Genomic DNA, 5,745 nt, shown 5'->3' on the forward strand with positions numbered 1-5,745 from the left:
CAAATTGTTTCTGTTTGGATGTCATCTTTTTTTACCTCCGTCATTTCACTCCAGCCGAACGAACTGAAGGAAGAAGGAATAAAGATCTCCGATTCGCGATCTCTGTTTCACCTTCATTGGAGAAGGTGAAGAATTCCAATGCTCCGTGTTAATTTAAACAAGGTATGAACAATGAAGCGGCCAAGACCAGTGGTTTGGACGCGATTAGAATTTAAAGCTAATTTTATGTAAGATTCCGTCAAATGCTGGGAAGGTTTATCAGCATCAAACATTCAACACAATAAATAAGCCCAATGGATTAACATTCCATCCTCTTAACCTCTCGTCTCCCGTCTACGACAACACAGCCATTCCATTTCCTGCTTTTTGCATCCAAACAGAAATATTCCGCAAGAAAGTCCCCTTTACCGCTTGTCCTGCCCATGCACCCAGATCGACAAGGCTGAAAATGTAGAATCAGCTTCTGTAAGCAAAAGGCATTCCATTAATTCAGGAAGGCAGTAATGTGCCTGATCGAAAGATGAGGTGCACACCACTTTTAATCAGGCCAGGCAGGCTGGACACATGGTTTGATTCCCGGCCAGTACAGAACCCTGTACGGTTTGAATTTGGCACCCATAGGACCAATTCACAAGCAAGCTTCTCACACCCTTTCAGCGCTAGAGGAAGCAGGACTGACTAATATTCAGGGCAGAGGGTGTTTCAAGTAGATTGACGCTGAATGTAAGTTTATCCCAATTCAGTCGAGCTCATGGGTGCAGAAAGCAAAATGTAAAGGTCCTACATTGGCCGGAATCGAACACGGATGCAATAACTCCAACGAGACACCGAGCAGAATACACCTGGGAGCCTTTAACTTTTCTCAGTTGGTTGGTTTTCAGTTGCTTAAATGAAGCTCTGTGATTTCGAAATATATGGGAAAAATGACACGAAATCTCATGTTTTTAATGGAAAGTATTTATGTTTTCTGAAATGTCGATCAGCTGTAAGAAGCTGAGTTTTGACTAAAAGCGAGCGGGGCTGTTCCGGGATTTCAACCCGGGACTTCTCGCAGCTATGAAACACCAAAGCAAGAATGTGAGCAAACCCGTTTTGAACAGACATAGAATGATCCGCTACTGACAGCAATCCCAATTACAGTTAGCAATTACCGTCAGATGCTTTTTCCATTAGGCCAAGAACATTTCTTGTGCAATCCGGTTGTTTTGCTTCCAAAAGCCAGCCCTGCTTTCTAAATGCATGTCTGACATGCGGTCCCGCAGTTCTAAATGTATCGACTGGTTTCAAAGCATCAATTCAGATTGCTGTGAATGGGACATGTGCCGCCAGGAACAGCGGTGGTAGCAGAGCAAACTTAACGGTTTAAGTAGTGAAAGTGAATGTTAGATTAAGGTAATGCCGCAGGAAAGTGACAAAGAAACGGAAGGAGGAAAGTAAAGGAGGGTTATAGATTGTGGACGGAAGAAAAAGCTCGGAGAAGAGGCGGGTTTGAATTATGGAGCATCAAGCTCAGGCATGTGAGAGCGCACGGTTTGAAGGAGTAAATAAGTTTTCACCATCAATAAAAAAAATGCTGTTTGATGTAGAGAAGATTGATTCCTTGCTGTCTTCTTTCAGCAGGTGCCGCAGCGAACAGAGGATATAAAGCGAGCTATACATTGATTTAGATTCGAAGTAAGGTTGCTGTGGCCACAACGCAGAGCACTGAGCATTAAACGATCCTGGCATCACACATCAGCTGCGCCAGCTCTGCTCTAACCACAGCCAACTCACGCACGGCACTGCTTAGAAAAGATCGATTTTTGGTGAAGACCCCAAAATCAGCACTGCCAGAAATTTTGACACCAGTGAAATTCGACCCACGACCCGCAGCGAATGGAGCCTTAATCCATAATGGGAACTAGTGCAGCCGCAGCTACAGTTAAAAGGATTGTATCCCTTTCACACGAGAAGAAACTCACCCCTGGAGAGTCATTCGGACAAAGAAAAAGGCCTGGGTGGGAGTCGAACCCAGGATCTACCTATTTATTAAAGAGGCATTTTAACCAGCTAAGCCACGAAGCCAAATCCCACCTCCATTCTATCGCCTCCTCTCACTGATATCTATCACCTACCTGTCACTGTCTGTTTGAGGCTGAGGCCGTTTTTTATTGATTCACCTCTCCTGTCTATTCCGCCATGTATCCCGATGTTGTCTGTATCTCACTGTGTTTGTCTCAGTTTCAATCTGTGGCTTGATTCTGAATGAATACCTGTGTTTGTGTCTTACATGAAATAAATGAGGGGTCAGACTATTCTTGCTCTGACACTGGGGAACTAATGAGCCAACATTTCTAACAAGATTTTGATTATTGTGATGCAACAATTACAATATTCGAACATGAATGATTTAGGTTCAATTCTGTGCAAAAACACCTGTGATCCCAACGGAGGAAGGAGGGAGAGAGGCAAGAGAGACACAGGAAAGATCACCTTGGAAATTACTGACCCCGAATCTACTTTAAGTCCCCCACTGTATTTAAACACATTTAATGTCATATTCACATATTGATTCATTTGAGCAATATAGGACATCTATCGCTGTCTCTGGTGTAAAATAACTGCTTTATATATTTGATCCCACCCGCTGTGTTTAGTCTCTATCCTGAATATTTATCTGCAACGTAGAATCAGTTTATAATCTGGAGACAAGGTTCCTGCAGCCGGCGGGCAGGGAGCAGAGGCTGAGGCTGATCTGTGTCTTGTGGAAGCAGAACACAATGTTCCAGCTGTTTATTGTCATTATCCTGCAGAATATTCCATACTGTTCTCAACATCTTACATTACCGTTAAATATCGGAAGTTTTGTTTTATTGTAATGATAACTGCGATTTTTCTGGTCTTGCTGAACTTGCAGCAAATTAAATATCACGAAACCGTCATCACCAATAATAAAGAGGGTCCGCGATTTGAGAATTTAAATTGTTGGAAGTGGCATTTTTGCAGCTGCGATGGCTGAGTGGTTAAGGCGTTGGACTTGAAATCCAATGGGGTTTCCGTGCGCAGGTTCGAGCCCTGCTCGTCAGCGGGTTCTCTCATCATTGTAATTAATTACTTCAAAAAATTTATTTCCTTCAATCTGCTCCCTCTGGGAGGATTTTGGAATTTGCAATGCCGGTTTTAAGGAAACTAAAGGATTGCCGAGAGACCTGGATCACTTACTTCCAGAAGCTTTGCTGACCGAATTCCAAAAGTGTGCTGCAGATTGTCTGGAAGCTCCAGATAAGGAGGCCTCGATAATCTCTGAGGAACCTTCGCATACACTCGGTGCTGTCCTGGTAGCATCAGTCTGTGTAACCATGGGAGAGAGAGAATGGAAAGTCATTGGAAGGCTTGTTTCTATCAGCAGCAATGGTACAAGAGCAGCCATTCTAAAGTGAAAAGCAGGAGACAGACAAACGGAGTGGAGATCTGGAAGACTGACCAGAAAAACAACAAGGAGGACACCAACACATAATTCATCTCTCCCTCTCCCGAAGCAGAAGAATTGACCATTCTGAGTTTTGAGTTGCACCACTGAGTTAAAGGTTGTAGAAATCTCTCTCTGTAAAACTTGTATTATTATGTTCATAAAACGATTTGTATGAAAAGTTTAAACCTTTGGTTGATTTCCCTAAAGAGTGAAGAGAGCTAAAATAAAAACCCTACAGATCCTGCTGTCCAGATGCACATTTTCCTCCCAAGCATGCTACATTTTGCTCATCACAAGGCTTAAATTACTAATATATAGGCGGAATGGAATATCTTGTCGGACTATGGGGCAGAGCAGCGGAGTGGGGCGCGATCTGTTAACTAACTGGGCGGAACTTGTTCTTCTCTGCTCTGAATCCAGCTTAAAGCCGACCATTGAAACCGATGGCCATTCGGACTAATCCATTGTGCTCTGGACTCGTGGGGACGAATCCCATTCTCATCATTGCTGGCCACACTGGCCTTTTCAATCTGTGCCTCTGCGCTGTTCATGCGAATACTAAAATAAACACGGACTCATTGCATAAACATAGAACAGAAATCGCGAATCACAGATACACCTTTTCCTCTCTCTTCCTTCCTCTGAGATTGAAACCAAATGAAAGACTAGCAGGAAAACAAATGATTAGAGAGCAGAAACATAATTTTAACGTTTAGGAACAAATGCAATTTCAAAAGAATTTATCAACATTAATGACCAGATTATCTGGGTTTTTTTTTTCTTGCGTTGAGAGATAAATAATGGGCAGTGCACTGGGGAGAAATCCTCATTCTTTTCGAAATAGTGCCCTGGTATCTGAGGCCTCGGTGTTACGTCTTTTAAGAAAGACGGTACGGTTGACAGTGCAGCACTCCCACAGTACTGCACTGGAGTGTCAGCCTGGATTATGTGCTCAAGTCTCTGGAGTGGGGCTTGAGTTGCTGCCGCTGATCCACGGCTGACGCCTAAACTCAGTTCATTCGGCTCGAGTGAAATGGCGAAGACAAAAAAATGGCAGTGGATTAAATCTTCAACTTGGGGCCCAAGAATAAACCGCATCATTGTGTACCTGTTTAAAAGGGATGTGCTGTCAGTCCCGGATCATTCTGTGTCTGTTTAAAAGGGATGTGCTGTCAGTCCCGGATCATTCTGTGTCTGTTTTAAAGGGTTGTGCTGTCAGTACCGGATCATTCTGTGCCTGTTTAAAAGGGTTGTGCTGTCAGTCCGGGATCATTCTGTGTCTGTTTAAAAGGGACGTGCTGTCAGTACCGGATCATTCTGTGTCTGTTTAAAAGGGACGTGTTGTCAGTCCCAGATCATTCTGTGTCTGTTTAAAAGGGATGTGCTGTCAGTACCGGATCATTCTGTGTCTGTTTAAAAGGGATGTGCTGTCAGTCCCGGATCATTCTGTGTCTGTTTAAAAGAGTTGCGCTGTCAGTCCCGGATCATTTTGTATCTGTTTAAAACGGATGTGCTGTCAGTCCCGGATCATTCTGTGTCTGTTTTAAAGGGATGTGCTGTCAGTACCGGATCATTCTGTGTCTGTTTAAAAGGAATGTGCTGTCAGTCCCAGATCATTCTGTGTCTGTTTAAAAGGGATGTGCTGTCAGTCCCGGATCATTCTGTGGCTGTTTAAAAGGGATGTGCTATCAGACCCGGATCATTCTATGTCTGTTTAAAAGGGATGGGCTGTCAGTCCCGGATCATTCTGTGTCTGTTTAAAAGTGATGTGCTGTCAGTCCCGGATCATTCTGTGGCTGTTTAAAAGGGATGTGCTATCAGACCCGGATCATTCTATGTCTGTTTAAAAGGGATGGGCTGTCAGTCCCGGATCATTCTGTGTCTGTTTAAAAGGGATGGGCTGTCAGTCCCGGATCATTCTCTGTCTGTTTAAAAGGGATGTGCTGTCATCCCCGGATCATTCTGTATCTGTTTAAAAGGGATGTGCTGTCAGTCCCGGATCATTCTGTGTCTGTTTAAAAGGGATGTGCTGCCAGTCCCGGATCATTCTGTGTCTTTTTGAAAGGGATGTGCTGTCATTCCCGGATCATTCTTTGTCTGTTTAAAAGGGATGTGCTGTCAGTCCCGGATCACTCAGAGTCCGTTTAAAAGAGTTGTGCAGTCAGTCCTTGATCATACTGTCTCTGTTTAAAAGGGATGTGCTGTCACTCTCAGATCATTCTGTTTCTGTTTAAAAGCGATGTGCTGTGAGTCCCGGATCATTCTGTGTCTGTTTTAAAGGGATGTGCTGCCAG

General features: G+C 43.8%; 1 non-coding gene across 1 annotated transcript; it reads left to right on the plus strand.

The window, feature by feature from the left end:
- The first annotated feature begins 2,984 nt into the window (after nucleotides 1–2,984).
- trnas-uga (transfer RNA serine (anticodon UGA)) lies at nucleotides 2,985–3,067 on the plus strand. Its single transcript has one exon. It is a non-coding gene; the product is annotated as a tRNA-Ser (tRNA).
- The last annotated feature ends 2,678 nt before the right edge of the window (nucleotides 3,068–5,745 follow it).

The sequence above is a fragment of the Somniosus microcephalus genome, unplaced genomic scaffold, assembly GCF_052327205.1.
Source record: "Somniosus microcephalus isolate GS21.2 unplaced genomic scaffold, FLI_Smic_1.0 unresolved_chr1, whole genome shotgun sequence".
NCBI lineage: Eukaryota > Metazoa > Chordata > Chondrichthyes > Squaliformes > Somniosidae > Somniosus > Somniosus microcephalus.